The 24159-nt window shown below is 47.4% G+C and overlaps 1 protein-coding gene across 1 annotated transcript in view; it reads left to right on the forward strand.

Moving 5' to 3' along the window:
• Window positions 1-24159, forward strand: part of LOC144148097 (prestin-like) — a 246147-nt gene that overhangs the window by 132725 nt on the left and 89263 nt on the right. The window contains exon 2 of the mRNA XM_077679686.1: window positions 4945-4992. The gene's annotated coding sequence lies outside the window, so the exon portion shown is untranslated. The remainder of the gene's footprint in view (window positions 1-4944; window positions 4993-24159) is intronic.

Below are 24159 nucleotides of genomic sequence, written 5' to 3' on the forward strand. Positions count from 1 at the left end.
GCCTTTTTGAGCTTCTTTGAGCATACTGAGTTTTGAGCTTTATTGCAGTTTTAGCTCCGCGCTTCATTGATGGCCCTGTTTTACGTCCTTCGTGGGGACGGCAAACACAGGAAAAGACCGTATTGACGCCTATATAAAACATCCGAATGAGTTCAGTGCTCCGCATCTGTCCATCTTGTACCGTACGTCGCAGGGAGCAAATAATACGAACAGCTCTACCAATTTTTACTTACTCGGCCACTTTTGAGTATCAGTAGCTATTCACAGCTGTTCACTGATACATTTTGCATGCGTAGTTGTTAACAGCTTTGGCTACAAGAAGCTAGATCGGCCAAAACGAGGCCAAAGATAGACCAAGAATTGAAACATCGCATCTCCTCCTGTAAAGGAAAAAAAAAAAGACAGACTTTGAGTGCTGGTCGCACTCGAAGACAGATGAGCGGAGACTTGGGATACTCGTAAAACGCTCGCAAAGTGACAGTCATCATCATAGTCGTTGTCGTGGCCGTCATCGTAATCGACAACAACAAAGCAATAGCGGTCGAGCAAAACATTTCTTGTACGTACGTGCGGACACATTTGACGTAGAGACAATGATGCTGACGCTGTTTGTCCATCACGAAGGCTGCGAACAGTAACTTCCTCCTGTTTGGTATACCTTCTACGGTGGCGTACTGGTTAGAGCAAAAGCGGGACAAACTGTTGCCGTGTTAGACCACCGAGTTTTGTGAACCACACCTTCGCCGCTCGCTTGTAGATGTCCGTGAAGATGGATATTTGTCAAGATAGCCCCCTTTTTGTGTTCTGGCCAATTCTTTCTCGACTGAGATTAGCTTTTTTGTTTTCAGAAACCGGCGACACATATCTAACGCATTCAGTTGTTGAAGGTAAGAGCTAGCACGAATGCATCTGGTGAGAGTGCTTCCTTTCTGGGTGGGTGTGTCTTCCCAAGAAGAGTAGGGAAATAAAACGTGCAAACGGGAAGTCTAGCCGAAATATGAAGAAGCTTGCACGCATATAATGATCAGAAGTGTGTGTCAAGTTCGTTAAAAAATGAGTTCTCTTAAGGGGAGTGGTTTACGTTCCTTTTCGTTGTATACCCACTAAAAGAGTAAAGAATGTGCTGCAAATAAGCACGTAGTTTCTTCTTAACTTCGTGCTCCCAAGTTCATGATCTGCCGAACAGCTGAAAGCGTACTCACATTTTAACGTGCGTGCACCTTCAAACCACGTCTCTTTCAAGGGTGTAAAAAAATACCCTTTCGGTCCTTCAGAAGGCAAAAAATAAATAAGAACAATATCAAACTAAAACAAGTCATGGTCGAAATCATCACCATCAAAACGCCAAATTTCCAGTAAAAATAGCGAGCGCTGCGCAATTAGACACGCTACTCGAGACACTAGCACGCCACTCTGCACTAACTTGGGCACGCTATCCGGTCAAGGCTGCTCGCGAATGAAAGCTTACGTAATTTAGAGCAGGTATGGGCCGTCATCCGAGAAAAAACACGGAGCAATCACGCAATCGCAAACTCCGGCGGGAAAGGAAAGTGCATTGGCCCTGAAGGAATACACGAAATGAACGAAGTAGACTGCTCGAAAAGCTCGCTTTCGACCCTTTCTTGCGTAACATTTTTTCCCCCATTTTTTACTGCTCCCACGGTAAATACTGAATCCTGTCATGCTTGTATCCTTGAAAATCTTCGTCCAGAAACTGCGTCAAACTAGCCGTGACTGCAGCCGACTATTAAACAAAACCATGCTTCGCCGGCATCTGAACTTTCTGTCGGTCCGCTTTTGCCATGGGGAGAAGGTGGCGCTAGTGGCGAGCTGCACACGCGACTCCGAATGCACCCGCAAAGGGTTGCTCAGGACCGACGAGTCATTGAGCCCCTAAAGCGGGTCACGTGCGTTCACGCGTGGTCTCAAGGCCTCCGTCATTGTGTACGCGACGGAGGGCTCCGGCCGCACGTACAAACCGCATCGACCCCTTTGCCTCGCAGTTTGCATGCGACTCGCGGGATTTCGCAATGCGCATGCGCGCGGCGTCCCAATTTCCATGCTTGATGGAGGCACTTAACAGGCATTACAGCCTCCGAGCGAATGCTTGTGCTGAGGGCGGTGTTGACGAAATGCCTCGTGTCGTGGCTAGAACCATCGTCGGTTAATGATGTTGTGAAGCCAACGTTGGGCTGCAGTTGACCGGAAACTGAAGGCTGCGACATTTGAATGCTGAGGTTTGTAAACATAGGATCTTCACTCGCGCCAGCATTGGGAACTCCCAGGAATAATAGTACAGAAGGAAAGGACTGACTAGTCTTTGATCACTTTTTTGCTCATTTACTCTTAATGGGAATTGGATCTGCCGATCTTGTTTTGCAAGTGTTGAACTTTTTCCTGTTTTGATTGTTTACTTGAAATGAATTCCAGACAAGGGTCCCAAAGTCAACTACTGTAGCGGCACCCTCAATGAGTTAATACAGATATAGTAATTATAAAGAAACATTGGCAGCAACAGTGCAACAATATAAGTCGCTCAAAAAAAATTTTTGAGCGTCTTATATTGTTGCACTGTTTACAAGTGAGGTGATGTATACGTAAGGTGTGTAGCGGCTTCGCATTCAATCTCGGCTCACTTAATCGCGGGCGAAGCGTAGAGGAACATCATTTGGAACGGCCGTCATACGTACCAAAAACAGAAATGCCACATTCACTGCGTTTAACCGCACGATCTCAAAATGTTTAAAATGCTGCGTTAAGCTCTCGTACGATTCCGCTTCATGCCTCAGGAAGTCTGGAAGGATTCATGGGAATTGCTGGATGAAGGCGCAGCGCAATTTTGGTCAGAGCATTATCAACTTGCCTGATTGACTGTAGTGCCTGTAATATTTAATGGCTGATGGTTGATGAAGCGCTTAGCACGCAGTCATTTAAGGTTTTAGCGCTAGAGCACTGTGTGCCCCGTCTTGTAAAATTGCGTCTGTCGGGGTGTGCAGCCCATGAATCAAGGTCACAACTGTCGTATCATATGAATAGAGGTAACGAATGCCGCGTCAGGAAGAAAACGGATCGCTATAGGGTCAGCACCCAGTAACGTCGGTCTTTAGGAGGGAATGTTCGAGGCGCCTCGTGCACGGTCCTCACTACGTAGCTCGGCCTGTATCCTGCACTGTGGCTACTGCGCAATTAGCAAAAGTGGCTGGATCGATGTATGTATCAGTGGAAGAGCGCGGGGGCTGCACAGGATGCGCAGAGGACGACAAAATGGAGGGGAGGTTAGCCGGTTTCTCGTTAGTGGCTCTAACTCCATATCTTTGTGCAGGGCACCTATCTTCAAGAGTTATTGTCTCTCAACAGTTTTATAGAATGGACGCGCAGCACTTTGACCGATGTCGATGGTCGCCGTGGCGCTCGTTGATCATAACTACAGCGTAATAAACGACCACAAGCTCAGCGTGTGCTCGTTGACTCCGAAGCGGCTGCCAAACTAACTATAAAAAGAAACTTCAAGGAACCCACAATAACCAAGCGCACTTCTCCTGCTCGAGCGCTACCTCGTGCAGTTCCCTTAGTAGGAAGTCTTAATTGATTGATTGTAGGGTTTAAAGGGCCGACGCAACGCACCGTAGTGGAGGGCTACAGATTCAGTTGGACCACCTGGGGATTTCTAACGTGCGCCGAAATCTCGAACACACGGGCGTTCTTGCTTTTCTCCTCTATCATAAAAGTGACCGCCGCTGCCGGGAATCGAACCCGCGTCCACGTGCAGTAGAACGACTTCAATGTTTTTTCTCTGGACCCTTTACTCAAAACCTGAACTCTGAGACGGCACGACATGCCTCTCCAAAATATCTTGCCTAATTTTGAGTAAAACAGGTCAGATCATTTCACGTTAGAACAGCGAGAATTTCTAAAATACAGTACACTCGCTATAATTCAAAATATCTGTCAATTCAAACAAATTTGACAATTTCGATTGGTGAGCCATGTTCCTAATGTAGTTTAAAGGCACTTCATTATGTAAATTCTGTCAACTCGTACTTTTTGCTTGTGCTTGCTGGAAAATACGTGCTACATTTGTCGCTTCTACCTGCACATTTGCATTCCTATATCACCAACAGTCACAAATAAAGCCGATTGCATGCATACGCGTGTCAAAGCAAAGAACTAGCTCCCTTGCTGGCATCGACAACTTTGTTTTGAACGTACGTGAAAAGACAAAGCAGTCATCCATTCGTTATTTTTTTCAAATTGTGAATAGCACTTATGTAATTGTGTGTGAATTTTGTACTATTAAATATGTTTCATTGCAACACATGTTGGCATGTTTCCCCGAGTTATATATAGAAGAGAACCTTATAATTATAACTTCTGATAAGTCAAATAACATTGTGGAGTCTCTCCGAGTTCGCATTATCACACATCTACTGTATTAAAAAACTATGACATACATTTCTGACATAACCAGAAGTTAGCGTTTGCGAGACTACATTGCCATCAGCTATAACAACAAATCTGCATCCTGGTCGAAACAATGGGAAGTGCCTTGGCAGATAGTTTGCAGAGCATTTGAGAGCGAAGAGTAATTAACGGTCGGCCTGTGGCTGGAACAGTGTGTCAAATCTCCAGTTCACTTCACAGCGCTTTTACTGTGTGGGCATGTTTTATATTACTTAATATTAAGTAGAAGTCCTTATAAATTGTCCATTCACTTTCTAAGTGCTTCCTTTTTGCGTCTTTTTTATAAAGCCCCAGGCCGTAGCAAACGTTTACAGGTCACAAATAATTCAAATCAAGCGTAACTGTCGAAATCAAACGAAATAGTGTATATTATAATGCTGTAAATTCTAAGCTGCTTACCAACGCGACGCATGTGTCTTACAACCAAAATATGTGCACCTACATTTGTCACTAATGTTATAAATGCTTGTCTCTCATGTGCAGGAGCGCAGGACGCCGTCGAAAGTCGACTAAGAACGGTGTTTCTTCCTGGTGAGTTGCACATAAGCTACCTCTCTACTTAGCACAACAACAACACAAGCATGTTTCCCGTTTGAGGTATTCATCCGGTAGACATACCTGCCAGAGCTTTTTCAATTATATTTACACATCGCCTCACTATTACCGGCGCGCTGTTTATGGACGTTGTCCTTTCTTGCTGCACACTTCTCCTTGAGAAAAAAAAAAAAAAACACCCTGCCCTCTCTCTAGCTCTGAGGCAAGTGCAACCGGCAAGCGTCACGAGAATGCAAATGCAAAACGTACAGTGTTTCTGGTGTATTTCGATCAAATATCAATGAAATTTATAAGGAATTTTTAAAGAATCTCGATGGATGGACGGTGTCCACCATTGAAACGTCGCGCTTTCTGCATCCCGCAGGCAAAGTTTTCCAACCTTTTTGGTAGCTGTACACGTTGCCCACATCGTTTCCAGAAGAGCGACTTTTCTGAATCGATAAGGACATTGGTCGTCGGTGACGCAGTGCTTCTTTTTGTAGCAATGTCGGCGCATACAGGCTAAGTGCAGCGTAAGGGGGCCCCACATCAATCCCGCTTAGGAGCCCTTGACAAATAGAAAAAAATCTTAAGTTAAATTCATTTTTTTTCTTCAACGGAACCTGTTCTGCAATGGTTCCTTTTCTTTTGTAGTACAGTGTTGATTATATTAAGGAATGAACAGCCTCGAATGACTTTGTAAAAGCAATGTATGCTCTGGTTTCTTACTCAAGGCCTTCTTATCGTGTTAGCGTTGCTGTATACTGTCAGTTTACTAACTTCGCGGGCCAGTAAAAACAGAAAAGAAGTGCTACTACAACGTGAAAATGCCCTAAGATGAAAAATAATCCCATGTAACCAATACCGTGTCACGTTTCCCCGCTTGCAAGTTTTCAAGACAGCTCATTTTGCACTATAGCAAAAGAGTGCGACTGCAACCAGAGTCACACACATTCGGCTTATAAACTGTTTAGACCTCTGTTGCCAAAAAAATGAAAGAAAAGTATCTTCAAGAATCGTTCAAGCGCTTAGAAAACATTTGAGCATATAATGTTGTTAGGCTAGCTGTCCAAGATTTTGTGAAGCCTAAGAAGTGAATTGTTTTGAGTAAACGTGCCCCTAGGCCCTAATATACCTTTCTTCAACTTCCCCTTCTTCACTGGAGGGCTACTTGATACGACGGGATGGCCGCCCACCAGCCACTAGTGGCCCACTAGTGACGCACTGATGACGCACTGATGACCCACCAGGGCGCCACCGGCCGTCTTCCACCAGAGAGCGGTGACCCGCGGTTCACTATTGATGGGCCATTACCCGCGGGTCACCGCGGGTAACCTGCCAGTCGGTCACATTGGTAACGATAAACCCGCCAATTAATTACCATTTAGTCGGTGGCCTCTACAGATGGCGCCGCGAGTACGCGGTGTAGAGGGTGGGATTTATAGGGAAGTACGCTGTGCGGACGTTTCAATTCGACTGCGCAGCTGCCTCTAAATTAGTCATCATTTTTTATGAAGCGTTTTTTTTTTGGTCTCGTTGCAAGTGTCTGGGCTCTGTACCTAGTCAAAAACAGCGCCGTAATATTCCACAGCGGGAGTGGAACATTTCCCGTTGTTGTTCTTTACGACAGCTGTGGCGAGCGCGTAGAAAAAACATCGCCGTCCTGCTTTACTCGCGCGCGCATTCGGCGATAGACGTGACACCGTAAAACACTCGTGTTCGCTGTGCAGAGGTCGTCAACGTTGGCCACGAAACGTGCGGGGTGAGCGCTCGAGTTCGCAAACAACCGAGCGAGTGAGGAGATACTGCACGGCCTCTGTCTACAAAAAGAGTGACGGGCTTCAGCGGAAGTTGCCGACCATGTTGTGCTTTACAGATTCTCGCGCGCCTCTCTGTTGCGTCGGAATTGTTTTCCGGTGAGAAGATTCCAAAATAATTTACACATTCTATAACTAATACCTTTACACGTTAGAGAACAAAACAAATAAAACCATCATTAAGTGTCTTTCGTCATTTATAACACCCCTACACCTTCGGAAAAAAAAGGACAGGCCCCTTTAGAGGGTGTTTTATTGGTAATTAAATCCTTCCAAAGAGTGTTTTTCTTACTTTTGTTGAAAGGGTGTAAGGGTCTTAGTTATAGACAAAAAGGGTGTAAATCAATTTACAGTGTTACGCTGTTACACCCTGGTGAAACCACAAGAAAACACCCTGTAAAAGGGTGTGAAGCATCACTAACACCCCTACAACTTAAAGAAAACCACATGAAAACACCATTTTACTGGGTGTTTTATCCTTTCTAACACCTTTACAAGGGTATTTTCTTGTGTTTTTGCTAGGGTGTAAGTGTGTTAGCTATAGACGGAAGCACGCTTAAAGTTGTAAGCCATTTTACAGTGAAAAGGCTATGAACAGTATAACACCAGTTCGGTTTAATAAAGAATAGTTTTTGTCCTTTTAAAAATTATAGCAATCTTATCAAAATGTTCACACAAATAATCGAGATAATAGGGAAAACAGATGAAGCAGGGGAGACACCCCAGTCACTTTCTGGTGATTTATCTATGACGTCACAGAATCTTGTTTAACTGATTGGCGGCGGCCCATCTAAGCCACAACCAAGAAACATGATTGGGCTATTGTAGAAGGGCCTCTAGTTTTATTCGATGACACCACTTTAACACTAACGTGCCGCTAAAACATTGCTATAAATGTTTCTGTGCTGACCTGTAATGCATCCCTCCCGCCCGTATTACGTCACTGTGGCGCGAAATTTGAAAGTTCTTCAATATTCCGTTTTTTGTCGGTTAAAGAATCGTCTATCGCGACTGGAACATAGCTGAGTAAGCTACCAAAGGCTAGTTCCTTTAAACCAAGCAATGTTGTATTTTGTCTTTATCGTCTCTTTAGATGTGCAGACGAGGGTTTTTTATGATCCGGCGTCTGTACCTCACGTGCAGACGGATAGGTCACGTGCCATCAGGTTGGCGTATCTTCTGCCGGCAGACGAAAAACAAGCGAGACAGACGGGAAAGGCCGCCCTTTGCCCGTGTCTCCTGCTGCGTGGTCGTTACGATCGAAAAACAGGACGTCTGGAATGCCGCCTACCGAGCTGCTTGTGTCCGCTCGAACCGACAGGGGGCTCGTGCACGTGCGGCTGTGAAGTTTTTACGCGTTGCCCCCCTTGCAAAGGTTGTCTGCGCATGCGCAATGTGTCTGGTGGCGCAACGGAAATATGCTAACGTTTTTTATTCGTACTGGTCAGCTTGTCTTAGCGGGCGAATATTTTGTCAGACGAAACGAGCACTCGGTGAATGATTCTCAAATAGTCAAAAGAAGACAGGGACAAGCAATTGTTCTAAATCACCATTTGTTTCATGGAGTAGCCTGTTTATTGTTACTCAGCCAGAATAACGTACCGGAATAACGCCTTTGAGGCAGATTTGAGGGGGTTATTATCTAATAAAACTGCACGGTGTGCAAATGACGTCCGTAAACCACTCTGCAACGATGAACGTCACGGTGCAGCAAAACTGAAGCCTGGCCCAAGATAGCAACGCGAGCAAAGCGCGATAGAGACAAGATGTGAATCATCAAAATGGCAAAACAATAAAAACTCTTAAAAGTCGCAAAAACAATGGCAGAGCACGCAGAGAAATCTTTCCTTGGATGCCTTACACCTTTGTGTCACTTGCTGCATTTCCCAACGTTAAAGTTTTAAATTTTTTCACAGCTTGTTGGTCGGGTCTCATCTCATTCTGTTCCCTCCTGACAGAACGTAATGGGATGGCCGCTGTAGCTTTTTTGTGTTCAGTTAGTGTTCGGGTTCGATTCCCGGCGGCGACCACCGCTTTTCTGATGGAGGCGAAGAGCGAAAACGGCCGTGTGTTCGAGCTTTCGGCGCACATTAGAGACCCCAGGTGTTCAAAATTAATCTGGAGCCCTCCTATATGGCGCGCCTCATGGCCTGTGTAGAGTCGGCACGTTGAACCCCGCAATCAATCAATGTTCATTCATTATTTGTTTGTGATTCATTCGTTCAAGTATGCTTGCTAGTCCATCAAGCCTGTCAGAAATTATTTCGTTCTACAAAATGCCCGTCAAACCAATTTATCTAAGTACTTACTTCTTTGTTTTTTTATTTCGGATAGTTCACTGCCTATTTACAGCTGACACCGTCGAAAATTATGTTTTTTTCAATAACACATCCTCCAGAAAACAGAGTCCTGTATTCGCAATCAAGCAATGCATTCTAACATCCTAGAGATGACACAGAGTGAGTGCCTTGAAACAGACGTTACTCGTGTAAGACGCTTGAATGGCCGCGAAGTGCATTTGGATTAGACCAGGTCTTCCAGCAGTTGTCACGCGGACGCAGCGGACGCACGCAAAACAATTCACGGTTACACCGAGAGCGGCCTTACAGTCCCCAGCTGGTGACCTAGCAAGAACACGATACACATAAATCCGTGGCTATTTCGCGCTGCGAGCGGAACCCGGAAACAGGTGGCCGGCGCCCCACCGACCGCGAGCATTTCAGAGAACCTGCTACTACTGCCACGCGAGCCCGCCCATACATCTCGCAAGGGGAACCGATATCTTCACGCCGTTGTTGCGTACCCGTATGTGCATCCATTACAGCGAGCGATCGGCATCTTGGCATTCTACGGACGCTCGATCCATACCCCTTGTCCCACTTTCGTTTAATTTGCGTTTTCTCTTTTTTAACGGCAGTAGCGGCGAAGTATGCTCTGAAGCCTCGTTCAGGACAGCTGTCTCCATGTTTTTAATATACATTCGACAAGTTTTCGTTTTCTTTTTTGTCTGTGCGGCAACCATACGTCATTGCCTTTGAGGGTCGTGCTATTTATTTATTTATTTATTTATTTATTTATTTATTTGCCGCTAATCAGGCCTTCTGTTTCCTTTACTCATGTGTTTTGTTTTCAGCGTCTGGCTGCGTCTTGCTGTGTTATCTGTGTTTCCTTCCCTTTCTTTGTATCTTTTTAGATAAGGAGAGTGTATCACCATGTTGTCACTAGACAACAATGCTCCTCTTTCATCGGCAGTCTTATCCGTCTAACTCGATGTACCGCCGAGAGATAAATGCTCGAAGGGCAAACGCCGCAGCATTCGATTGGCCTCCACCACTATGTGTACGTCACTTTGTCGACGGCGGCTTTGCCGTTTGTGCATTCTTCGAGTCCTTAGCGGAGCAGAAGTTCGCTTCAATAAAGGTTGTTCCCTAAACGACCCCTGCGTCGTCCCTGACTGCGTTAAAGGGACTCTGCAATGCTTCTGATAAACGCTTTCGCTTTTACCTTCGCGCCTGGAAACACGGCGAAAGTTACAGTTATCGCCAGCACGGAGTGACTGCCTGATTTGCTCGTCGCAGCAGATACGCCATCCGTTTCTGCTTTGCTTTTGTGGCCTTCTTTTAGATGCGGAGCATCTCTTGCTCGGGGGGATGTCACTTGACCATGCCCCGTCCGCAGCGCCTCTGATGATGATTGTGGCAGGATGCCCCTAGGGATAGGCCAACCAAAAAATCCATCACGAGATATCTTCGCGTTCAACCACCGTCGTCATCTTCCCGTAGGGGAACCGCTGAAGAAGAAGAAGGAGAAGAAGACAAAGGTGCGAAGCGGAGGGCGTGTACGTTGCTCTCAGCCGGTGCACCAGCGTCAACAACATTTACCTCACCAACGCTTAGATACGAAGCATCTCTTGCTCGGGGGCATGTCACTTGTCCGTGCCCCGTCCGCAGCGCCTCTGATGATGATTGTGGCAGGATGCCCCTAGGGATTGGCCAACCAAAGAATCCATCACGAGATAGCTTTGCGTTAAACCACCGTCGTCATCTTCCCGTAGGGGAACCGCTAAAGAAGAAGGAGAAGAAGACAAAGCTGCGAAGAGGATGGCGTGTATGTTTCTCTCAGCCGGTGCACCAACATCAACAACCTTTACCTCACCAACGCTGACGGAGACTACCGATTCTACCACAGAGACGACAACATCGACAAGAACATGATGTACGAGTTTCGGCGCCTCGAGAACAACCGCCTACTCGCCTCACACAACAGTACTTGCGTGCCTTTGCCACCGGTGTGCACCCGGACGCGGGATTCCCTCTGGCGCTACTAAACACCAGATCACTCAACATAACGGCAACACAATGGAACCACACGGAACCGCCCCGATGCTTCGCATCCTCATCAGGGTTCCCCACGGGAAGATGGTGCAAGTTTTTAAAGTGGCTATTGGAGGCGTTCATTGGCGCAACTGATGGAGAGCCGGACAGTAGCCGCTACACCCCTGTAATTATGTCATTCGAGCGGTCGAAGAACGTCAATACCGGGAAAGAGGGGAAAATGTTCTCAGCAAGTTTCTAAGTTATATGATGTTGCATAGAGCAGTCATAGCTGGCTGAGGTACTTTTCGAGACCCTAATCTAAGTACGGAATATGTTGTTGACTACGTTCTGAAAGCATTTAGGATTTTGAAAAAGTTGAAAAAGGTGTTGCAGGGTCCCTTTAACGACAATTCTCACTGGGCAGGTTTTTGTAGCTTGTTACGGTATTAAGTTCTACGCAGAATAAACAGGAATACAGATTTGCTCACGCATGAAGCACAAGGAACTATTTCGTTGTTTATGAGACGTTGATCTCGAGATTTGTTCGTCAGTTAATTATTCACGCAATGCTATTCCCCAGCTATGCATCTGTGGCGTCACAGTTCACGCTAAAGTGCCGATGCCAATAGGAAATTGTACATGGTCCTGAATCTCCAACAAAGCCACACGCACGCATCACGAGTCAGGGCCGTCCATAAATCATCGTCCCGGCTAAAAGTAACCTGTTGAAAAAGCCGCATCACTGCATGTCTCGCTCGTCCGAATCGGGCCAGTGCGAACTGCAACAAGTGCTCATGCAACGCTTTTCGCGATGAACTAGACCTCGGGCAGCGAAACCCCGCTTGCCAGTGAATGCGCTGTTCACATTTATTTTCACGTCTTTTTCCGGGTTCTGGCGTTATTCTCCCGCCCGCCACACTAGAGCTACCCCGACAAGCTGGCTTGCCATTTCCATCACTCCTCTGTCACCCAGAAGAGCGGGAAACTTGAAAAGAGAGAAATTGCGCACGGGACACACGGGACCATAGCACGACGTTAAATGTGGCGTTCATTCTTCGATCCGCGCGCGCGTTTCCTCGTGAGGGGCGGCGTGATCGCGTGAAGAAGGCGGGTCCCCCGTGACCCTTCCGCATTCACACGATCTATTTGTTGACGCCCGATCGTGCCTGCGTACTAGATACGTGCGCTGGCCGGAAGTGGAGCATCGATGGGAGAGAAAAAAAGCAGGTGTTGGGCTGGCTCTCTTCCGGCCCTATTGTTTCCCGTGGATTCAAATGCGGGTCTCGTCAGGCTGTTTCTCCCATGGATGGGGAGAAACAGCGCGTCCTTGTAACACCTTTTACTGGAAGTTAGTGGTCGAAAGCTGCGCCGCTCGCAATCAGTTGAAAGATCAAGGCACGAAAAGCTGTTCCGTATACAAAGCTTACATTACGTTTTCGTATTAAGACTAAAATTAAGATTTAAGGTTGAGGTTTAAATCTTAAATTAAGATACAAGATTCATGATTAAAGTAAGATTAAGTTTAAGTTTATGTAGGCGAAACGGAAAGCTATTACGTATACAAATTTAAAAGGGGACGGGCACCGATTCTTGGGGTTTATATCATCACGTATTTTTTCTCAAGAAACAAAAGTTTATTGCAGTGAACTTGTGCCCTCCGAAAAACTGAGATTACAGAAGCGGCGAAGAAGCAGTCAACAACGTGACATGCGCTTGCGAGTGTCGGCGAATCGGAAGCCGCGGTGCTTACCTTGCAAGCATTTATCTTTCGATGTCTGCCGATACTTCGAGTACCATCGAACCAAATCTAGAACATTGGAGATAAAAGATTAAAATTCTATTTTAGTGATTACAGGTGATACAAACCTGTCACATATGATAGCCTGTGTGGCATATGAGAGAAAAAGACGGAAACGCGCGCTTCACTTCTAACTTTGATAAGATAGCTGGCCACGGCCAAGCGCGGGAACAAAAAAAAAAAACATGCAAATTTACAGAACAGATGGAATGGTTCACGGCTTTTTGGTTCTTTTAGTCAACAGAATACCCTGGAGGAAGTATGAATGCACTACGAATCTTGGAACATACTTTAATTTGATTTCATTTATCGCGCCCACAGAACACCACGCGGAGCGGCGTGCAGAAAATTGTCCCCTCGCGTGACATGGAGTGATGTCACGAGGTAAGGAAAAGAAGGTGACGTAGTCCCGTCCCTCCGACGTTCGACATAAACTGCTGACGTCCCTTCACACACGAAGTTCCACGATCGGCAACCAAGTGCTGGTGTGTTCACGATCTGATGGGCGTAGCCAGAGATAAAAGCATAACCACTCCCCAGAAGGACACTCTGCCAAAACGAAAATTCTGCACATGCGAAAGCAGCCGATACTATAGCCTAGCATTGCAATAGAAGTCTCCATGAGGACTTGTATTGTAAGCGGTCATCAAATATCCGCCGCGATAGCAGGCCTAAGCGGTTTCATGGAGCGCGGCCGCTCAGGTCCGGTGGCGAGGCGGACAAAACAACGCGTCCACCTCCTCCGCACTATTTTGACATTCGCACCAAACTATGAGGTCGTACCGTGGTTCTGTTATACGTGCCCTCCGGGCGGGATGCCGTGGAGACTGAAACTGACGGATTTCAGGCCGTTCTATGGCGCACTAAAGTATGGGAAGTGCTGTATTTAAAGTAATTTTGGCCACTTGTGGACTTCATCGTGTGCCGAAATGTCGGCTCAGCAGCACGAAGCCTTTACCACTAAGCCACCGCGGCGGGTATGAAGTGCGATTTGACCGTACACTATGGAGTCTGAGTCTACTATACGTTACGGTTTGAGCGCACTATTTGAGCCTGATGATACTTCGAAAAGACGTCGCTTCTTTTCCCCGTCTTTTTCCCGGCTTCACGACGTCTTACTTTCAGTGTACGCAGGAAGCAACAGAAGATCGTACGATTCAATATCCAACGCGCGTCTTCCGCCAGAAGCCTTTATTTACAGTCGCAGCGGCGGACTCCGTCGCGCCCCTGCGCCCGTTCCGGGCGACAGAAGAAAGGAGCCGCGGATATCACACGACCTTCGATCCCTTGCCGAATGTGTGGCTACCATTGTGGAACGCTACCGGGTTCCCGGGTCAGTGGACCCCTCGGCGCGAGTGTGTAGTACGCGTATACGTACTAAAGAGGTTTAGGTCACGCGTTGGCTTCCTGGACGCTACCGCTTCCCCCTTCTTCGGAGTTTATGGATGACTCGTTCGGCGGCGGCCGTGGCCTCCAAAGAGGAGTACGCGCTCACCGCATTCGCTGCGGTAGGACAGCTGTTTCTTTTATCGGCGACACAGAGTAGATCCTCATTAGAACGAAGTAGGGGAACCGGCTTTTGTTGTAAGCGGCACTTCGTTAAAAGTAAGGTTCATTACAGCAAACTCGCCACAACGAAATCTTCAGGACAGCAAACCGGTTTCGTTATAAGTGATACTTCTTCGTCAAGAGCGCAGGGGATCACAGTAAACTCTTGGTACAACGAAATCTTCAGGGACAGGAAACCAGTTTCGGGACACTTTTTCATTAAAACCATTGTAAACTCTCGCAGTGACCAAGCCCTCTAAGCAGGAAACCGATTTAATTATAAGTGATACTTGCTCGTTAAAAGCGTAGGTGGTCACAGTGAAATCTCGTTATGACCGACCAACTCCTAAAAAAAGGAAACCGGTTTTGTTACAGGCGATACATCGCTAAAAGCGAAGGCGAATACAGTAACCCATCGTGCTTACAAAGTCCTCGGAATTGGAAACTCGCTTTCGTTATAAGGGATTATTCGCTAAAGACGAGGGTGATTACAGTGACCCTTCTTAATAAAAAAGTCCTGGGGACGGGAAACTCTCGTTCGTTATGAGCGGTAATTCGTTGAAGTGGGAGATGATTACCGTAAGCCCTCGTTACTATAAAGTACTCCGGGCAGCAAACTGACCTCGTTATAAGCTATAATTCGTCACACGCGGAGGCGAATAGAGTAAACACTCCTTACAATAAAGTCCTCGGGACCGAAAGCTGGTTTCGTTATACGCGATACTTCCTTAAAAGCGGAGGCGGTTTGTTCCTGAGTCGATGAAAAACTTCGAACGAAGCGAGATTTTTGATGAAGCTATTTCGTTATAACCAGGTTTTACTCAGCTCATACGCTGCGCTTAAAGGGGTCATAAAGACAAAATATAACTTCGTTTAATTTGAAAGAACTAGGCCTCACTACCTCACTCAGCTCCATTGCAGCCGCGAAAGACGTTTTCTAACAAAAAAAAAACGCAAATATTTAAATACTTTCAAATTTCGCGCTACAGTGGCGTGCTATGGGCAGTAGTGACGTCATATAGGCCAGCAATAAGACCATAATTCTCAGTGTGTTAACTGCACGTTAACATGCACGTGATGCGATCTAACAGACCTACAGTTCTCGCTACAATCGTTCGTCCAGTCATGTGTTTTAGCGATGTGCTAGTTGAGTGGCCGCCAATACCGCAAACAAGGTTCTGTGACGTCATAAACAAGTTGTCGTAAAGTGGCTAAGGAGTCGCCACTGCTTCACAACATGTTTTCTTTAACATCTACATTGGGCCTCCTCGATTATCAGTTCCGGATCGTCCGCGGACTGCCCGAGACGCAATCCGGCACTCGTTTTTCCCATGTATTCCTATGGGACTTCCGGTCCGAACGCAGTCCTCGGACTGCCCGCGGACCGTCCAGGACTGGTAAATCGAGGAGGTCCATTATTCGTTCGAAGTTCGCGATAAGGTTGGGGCAACTGTTATCGAGGCAAAGCAGTCTCTCGAATAAACCGAGCTCGTATTTTGTCGTTATGACCCCCTTAAGTAAAGGGTTGTCCGTACATATATGTGCCACACGAAAACGGTCCGTCTCACCAATTTCGCTCCAGTAGTCTCGCCTGACAGTAAAGACCGCTGGCGTTACTGGAAGGGAGGCCTCTTCTGCTTCCGACCCCCGTCACACGTTGGCTATTCGCCTTTCAAGGTTGAGTTCTCAAAACTACGAGTGAGGCGACGGTGACGTGTAGAGCTATAGAAGTTACTTCAGTAGTTTTGCGCAATAGCGAATTTTATATATATATATATATATATATATATATATATATATATATGACGACTGCAACATTGATATATATATATATCTATACAGCATTTACCCGATTATAACGCGCACCCGATTTTCCTGGCAAAACAACCGAAAAAACTTTCACCTCCGATTGTAACATGATTTTGACAGCAAAATCATGTAACTGTACTCTGATGAAGGCAAGTCCCGCTGCCGCTACGTAAGTAAACCTTGTTTGTTATTGTGCTTGCTGTGTATCCGACTCCTTACTTATACTATATATATATATATATATATATATATATATATATATATATATATAAAGGGGAGAATTCTTCACTTTCTTTCTCTTTTTTTTGTTTCATTTTCAATTCGAAAAGATATTCCATTCCTTCCCCTATTCCTTCCTTGGCGCTCTTCACTGCTGGCTTTTCTTTCTGTATATATATATATATATATATATATATATATATATATATATATATATATATATATAGGAAGGAATAGGGGAAGGAGTGAAGTATCTTTTCGAATTGAAATCGATTTATTGAAACAAACAAGAGAAAGAAAGTGAAGAAAAGTGTTTCTCCCCCCTTTTTATAGATATTCCAAATATCCTCAAATATCCCTCCATCACGAAATATTGTCACCAACCTCCGCCATGCCTTCCTTGGTGTTCAATCCGCCGCGGTGGCTCAGTGGCTATGGCATTGTGCTACATAGCACAAGGACGCGCGTTAGATTTCCAGCCACGGCGGCCGCTTTTCTGATAAAAGTGAAAAACAAAAACGCCCGTGTGTTGGAGGTTTCGGCGCACGTGAAAGATCCCCAGTTGGTCAAAATTAATCCGGAGCCGTCCACTACGGCGCGCCTCATCGCCTGTGTAGCGTCGGCGCGTTAAACCCTACAATCAATAAATCCTTGCCGTTCAAGCCCGTGTGTGCGCGTGAGTACATGCGTGTGTGCGTGTCGCCCAGTAGGTGCTCCTTGCAAATGTTTCTTGCTGTCAGTTTGCGGGAACTGGGTCTCATATCTCAAATACAAATGGTGGCTCCAAAGGTATCGTCTATTTCGGCAGCGCTATCCCGACGTTTCGTTCTTGGGTTGTCCGCGCACTCCGCCGCCCCTGCGGGTCCGCCTTACCTTGCCACGCCGAGACTTTCTTATCTGGTCAGCGTTAGCGCGCATCGACCTGCGCTTTGAGTCAGTTTTAGGGCGAAGTAAAGAAGCGAAGCGGTGCGGGGCGATTCGCTTCGGATAAACCCGTACGGCACGCGAGGCGGATCGCTGACGAGGCTAACCCGGTTAACCGACCAACCGTGAAGCGTCGTCAACCTGCATACTCTCGAAACGGGGAAAGGAAGTGAAGCGGAGAGGAAAAAGAGAAGACGGTGGGCGACGCCGATGAAATAGTCTAAACGGTGGTTGTGTTGTTGTTGTTTTTGTTTTAAACGGCAGAAGTTGTTTGTGCTATTGACGATAGAAAGTTTGCGCCTGGAAGGCGGCAACGTAAACTGTGCAGTTGGGCGACCGTCATTGTCATGCGTGAAAGTCTCGAGGCTCTTGTACTTATGTGGCAGCGGGCGTTGGGCAGCGACTTAATTGCTACTTTATTGTTGCTCCCTTATTCAGGGGTCCAAGCATTCGTGCTGTGCCCTTCTCTCCTCCTGGGACGTTTGCGCTGTTCAATCGCAATGAATGTATGCCAACCAACCAAGTTTTCGACTTTGTTGTACAAATTATGGGCAAGCTAAGAGGGGGATTAATATAGAACGGACGAAAAACAAAAGCAGCGCTTGGTTGGCTCCACTGCAAACGCAGCCTCCACAATTTAGATCTCGTCGACGTTTTGGAAACAACTGAAATTTCGAGGACACTTAATCGCCCCTTCCCATGTGGTGATTAAACAAGAATTAGTGAACCATTGCCGACTTTGTCCTCTCGGGACACGTTTAGTGACCGCACGAAGTTCTAACTCCTGCAGCTATGGCGGACGGTCGAGATGTGTCCGCACCCTCCTGAAATGCGATTGAATGGCAGCCAGGATGATTGAGGGAATCTGGGATACACTGGATACTGAGGCGCCCTCGGATGGATGATGATGTTGATGATGCTTAGTGGCTTCCCCTTTGTAATGGGGTGGCGTTGCACAGCGGCCTTAGTCGCAACGTCACTGTACAATCACCTCTCCAAAAAAAAAAAAAAAGAACAAAAGCGCCCCGGTTGCTACTAAACACACGGTTGCGCTGCGCATGCAAAAAGCAGGCTCTTCTGGCGCGGAAAGAACCTCCTCTTCAGCTCGCGTCACCCTCGTTAAGGTGTACTAGAAAAATGGCCACTTGAAGGGGCAGATAGAGTGACCAGAACTAGATTACGAACGTGTTTTCTGCAAGCGGCGAATCATTGAAGAGTGCGGGTCCTCTTTGAGATGAAAACATTGTATAGAGCGCGGCAGTACCCAACAAACTCATGTTGCAGCCAGCGCCACCTACGATATTTTTTAGCAACCAAATTTTAAACCATGAAGCGTTTTAAGTGTTTTTAAACATTTATGCCCTAAAATGCAGAAATAAGACTATTTACGTCAATAAATACTGCAACAGACAAAACTTGCCAAACCGACCAAGAAACAGCGGCAACGAGGGGAGCTGCTGACCGCAGGATTTCCTCATCGGAACCATGGCACAAAAAAAGCTTTCCTTCGACAGCGGTCCATAGCAGCAAGCGTTCAATAGCGCGAGATGTTTCAAAACGGGAGCTTGAGCTCGGCAGCGATAGCAGTCCACGCCAATACAGCACAAATGAAGGGAGTGGAAGAACGTTGCTTTATTTAAAAGCTTGCTAATAAATTAAGCTTACTTATCAAAGTAAAAAAAATGACAGTGACAAAGCGAATTTGTGTGGACATAAATATAAGGATTTGCTATAAAATAGTCACATTGCAAGAGGAAGAAAGTGATATCCACGGCAGACGAATGCGAGAAAAGAGAACGAAAAACAAAGAGGTCTTCAATGAAAACGAACCAAAAACAAAACAAAACAAAAACAAAACAACAACTACAAAAAACAACCAAGAAAAAAAAAAAGGTCTGCCTTTATTCTATGGCCACTCAGCCTGTCGCTTTCAACTCGTCCTAAAGATAACATAAACGACCGCGGAATTACTTTCATGTCGCGATGTTCAAAACTACGCAAGCGGGAACGAGCCGACAGATATTGAAAGGGAGAAATCAAGCAGCGAAGCAGTAGCTCTAGGGCAAAGTCTTCCGGGCAGTCGTTCGCTTGTGAGCGACGACGACATGACGCCGTGTTATCAGAGCGATTCTCGACGAACCAGGCCGGGTACCATTGTCTCAGAGCACTGTTATTTCGCTAAAAACATCAGCGGCACTTCCGTGCCTCGGCAGACAATGACAAAGTCAACGCAATTGCCCAGCACTCTTTCCCAGTGAGAAGGGCGCAGCGCGTAGTGCGAGTCCCCACGCGGTGTCAAACACGTGTCGGGGTCAGAGACCGTCACCGATGGCCTATGAAGAAGCGGGCATATTTGCGTTCAGGTGTTGACGCGGCCTCGTACTATTTCCGGACGCTTAACTGTTCTCCACAAGTGATTTAGATGAATTCAATGAAGTTTGAATAGCTGGTATGATTATAAACTTTGTGCTACAAATTTAAGACGTACACTATTAAAGAAACGTCAGGGCACTTCGTTACAGAACACTAACCAGTTGTCCCAGTATAAACTAAGTGCTTAGTGCTTTTACGAGCTGGCCAAGCATAACGTAGTAAAAACTACGCGTGACAATGTGCATCACCTGAGTGCGGAGCACGACATAGAGACATAAATAAATTAAGCGAGGGAACCAACGGGATGCGCAGGGAGAGCGAGTATAACTTAGTTACCTGCTTGCTTTTATACCCAGCAGCGGAAAGTTCTCTGATAGAGTCGGCGGGTTTGTTGTAAAAAGTAAATATTTCAGCGCTAATTTTAGAATTGAGCATTTTAATGTGACCGTATACAAGTCAGCGAGTGGATTAGCTCAAACTTTTTAATCATGATTCGGAGTGGGAAAAGTGCTGTGGTTATTATGTTCAATAATTCATAGAATTGTGTTACTATCAGTGAATGTTAGTGTCAAGCAAGCGACATACACGGAGGCAGGCTTCTGGCCCATCCAGATGCGGGCCCTGCAGGTGGGTCTCCACCACATCCACCGCCTGCAGGGCACACCTGACGGCGTGGCACTCCTTGAGCGCTACCGCAGCCGGCCCAACTCTCGGATGGGCATGCTGCTCAGTACGTACGAGAGCCACATCGCGTTGCCGCAGCGGCCACGCCTGGAGCCACCACCCCCAGGCACGGGGCAGGCTCTACGCATTGTCACCACATTGCCGGGGGTCCGTAGTAAGGGGTCGACTCCACCCCAGGCTGTTCACCAAGAGGTGGCTGCCCTGCTGCAGGGCGACGCTGCCGGACATCTGCAAGTGTACACGGATGGATCTGTACAACAGTCGATGGGCAGAGCCGGAGCCGCCTGCACGGCCCTAGAACTCGGCACCAGCCAGGTGTGCAGCCTGCCCTTCCCTGCCTCATCCACCCACGCAGAGCTGGCTGGACTTCACTTGGCTGCAGATCTTCTTCTCAAGCAGGGCATCCAGGCCCGGGGGGCCATCATCCTGACTGACTCACGGTCTGCCCTCCTCCGTCTGCGTGCCGCCGACCAGCCAGCCAGCTCTAGCGGCTACGTTGAGCGGTCGCTGGCGGCCAAGCTTCATGCGGTGGAAGCGCAGGGGTGTCCACTGCGACTTCACTGGCTGCCATCGCACGTGAACATCACGGGCAACGAGGTTGCAGACGCCTTGGCCAAAGGTGCTGCTCGCCAGGCAGGGGTTCCAGCCTCCCGGGATGTGGTGTCATTTGACGCTGCAAGGACTATCCTGGCACGAGTGGTGGAGGCCAAGCATCCAGATGCCCGAGTAGTCAGTGGCCACGCCCCACGGTTCTTGCCCGGACGCATTAGCAGAGACGCCCGGTCGCTCCTTCTTCGCCTGCGGCTCAATTGCTGCAACGTGGGAGCGCGCTTGCACCACCAAGGCCGCCGAGCATCCCCCACCTGCGCCGACTGCCCAGAGCCCGAGACGCTAGAGCACTTGCTGTGCTCTTGCCCGCAGCACGACACCGCAAGGACACAACTCCGGGCCGAACTCCAGCGACTCGGTACCCCAAGCCACAAGCTAGAAGACTTCCTGTTCCCCACGGGACCGGACGCCATCCGACGGGAGGTCTTCCAGCACCTAGTCAACTTCCTGGTTACAACAGGACTAGCACTACGTTTGTAGCCATCGAGTCGTGGACTAAACGAACGCGATATAGACTATCTCCCACTCTCCTAACGCTCTCCTCTTCCCCCTTCTCTCTTCCTATCCTTTGAAGCCCCAATCCCCTTCCCTGGACTGGGTCGTATGAGGGTGAACTCCCCGTTGAGTTCAACAATATCCCCAGGCCTTTTCTCTTCCCTCCTTTGTTAATAAATCACCACCACCCCCAAGCAGCAGTCACTAAGTGAACGGCCTAGACTAGTAACGATAGCATTTACGTTCGATACTTAGTGGCAGAGCCTACGCACCGTTTTTCGTGGTAGTAAATTTCGTGATTTCGTGAGGAGTTAGTAAATACAACCGTTAGTAAATACAACCGTTTGCGAGCTTTCTTGTTAAGAGTGTAGATTCGTTTCATTCACACATCCGGCTGGGTGTTTCCCTAATATAGTCACGTCTCGTTAATATGGACGCCTCCGTTCCGCAGAAAAATCATCTATAATGTGAGTCGTCCATAATAACGAATTACGGTCAAAAGCATAAACATGAAGGAATAATTGTTCCAGAAAAAAAAGGGCCCATCTCCCCGCGAGGGGGACTCGAGTAAATGCGTCGCATAGGGGGTGGGTGTATTGCGTTAACGTTTAGTGTTTGGGGAGTTGGTGGTAGCGAATGCGTTGTATCAGCAGCTTCTTGGCGTAGTTTGAATGAGTCAAGGATATAAGGCGCGTTCGTAGCCTCCCATTCTGTGTCGGCTTTGTGGCGCAGTGGGTAGAGCACCATGTACCTTGCGTTCCGCCCGCAGGGTCGTGGGATCGAAACCAGGCGCCGGTAAGTATTATTTTTTTATATAGTGTAGGGGGAGGGGTGCGGACCTGTTGTTGAGAGCGAGGAGGGTAGCGTGATGCGGGAGAGGAGTAGTGGGGGAGAGGGCGCACCTGGAACGGCTGTTGCGGACGCCGAGGCACGCCAACGCCGACAACGCCGGGTGACATCGTGAGTTAAAGAAATGCTCTGCATTTAAAAAACTGCATTAGTGTCCAGAAAGCGCCCCACGCCGACTATATGCGCGTTCTGCGTGTCGCGCCTGTTCAAGGTGGGGATTCCTGCATCGAATATTGGCATGAACTCTTATCGTCCCGTTATCTTGTCCTGAGCCTCGGTAGCTGCTATTTCCAGCGTATTCCGCGCAGGGCAATCTTGTTTGATAGCGAAAGGGGGTCACCCTGTCGTCACTATCGTGGAGTGTTTGTTGTTCGCGGATAAATTAGATGGTAGTGGAAAGAACAGCGTTGCGAGATAAATGCGTGCTTCGGCTTTGTATGCTTCGGCCAACACTGATTTCCTGGTACGCGCTTGGGCCTCTGAGAGTCACCAGTGATTTTTCCGGTCTTTTGCTTTGTTGACTCGTGTCCATAATAATGTGAGAAAAATGCCTGTATTTACCCGTTTCGTCCCAGAAATAGCTGACGATAGTCCGGACTGCGCGTTTCTGCATTAACGGGGCAGAATTGCATGGCGAGAGACTGGTCGCCGAAAATTACGTCCACATTGCGCGGTGTCCATGTTAACGGGGCCCATATTATGGAGACACGACTGTAGCTCCTACACGGTCAATAGGCTGTGTCCATACACCGAGCCATGCCCCGGAGAGTTATGTTTATTCTTGCCACTCGGATTTTGATAGCAAAAACTAAACGGCTATTGTTATCTCGTAATAATTATTACATGCTAAAGAAGTATTGTAAGTGTCAGCGGCAATCTTGCAATAGATTTTCAAAATGTAAACGCACACTCCCGCCACGCTAACACACACACACACACACACACGCACACACATGCGCACGCGCACACGCACGCACACGCACACAAGCACGCACGCCCGCACACACACACACGCGTAAGCACGCACACACGCACGAACGCACGCACACGCACACGCACGCACGCCCGCACGCAACATTGAGTTTTTGGAAACGTACACATTACCATTTAATTGACCAACTACGCTATGCCTTATCGTCGATGTATTTTTTATAGTCAAGGGCGCGACGCCATTTCAATAAACTAGAAACTGTTGCCGCGTTCCACCTCTTTCCGGGGCAACAAACAACAGAATTGCAACCGTAATCTATATATTGTAAATCCGGTTCTATATGGTGAGAATTTACCTGAGAATTAGCAGCTGCGGAGCCGCTCGCGCAGCAACGCAACCTGTTCCCGTAGCTTCGGCAGTAACGAAAATGGATCATTCTGCCACGCGAGCGGCGCCGCCGCTGCGGATTCCCAGGTAATTTTGCACCATGTAGATCTGGCTTAAGGCCTTAACTTTGAATGATCGCCGTGGAAGCATTTGCAATACTTACAATAAGTATTGTAATACCAAAAGTATTGTAATAAGTATTGTATTACAATAAACACTTACAATAGTAAGTGTGCGCCGCTTCACTATATTTACCTTTATCTGTAGTAGCGAGCACTGCCGTTATTGGGGCTAGCCTCTTCAATGTTTCTGAAGATTTCTCTCTCTCTCTCTCTCTCTCTCTCTCTCTCTCTCTCTCTCTCTGTCTCTCTATTCATCTCTCTCCAACACCACCTACCTCTCTAC

The sequence above is a fragment of the Haemaphysalis longicornis genome, unplaced genomic scaffold, assembly GCF_048455015.1.
Source record: "Haemaphysalis longicornis isolate Haplotype H1 unplaced genomic scaffold, Haemaphysalis longicornis Haplotype H1 scaffold_76, whole genome shotgun sequence".
NCBI classification, from domain to species: Eukaryota; Metazoa; Arthropoda; class Arachnida; order Ixodida; family Ixodidae; genus Haemaphysalis; species Haemaphysalis longicornis.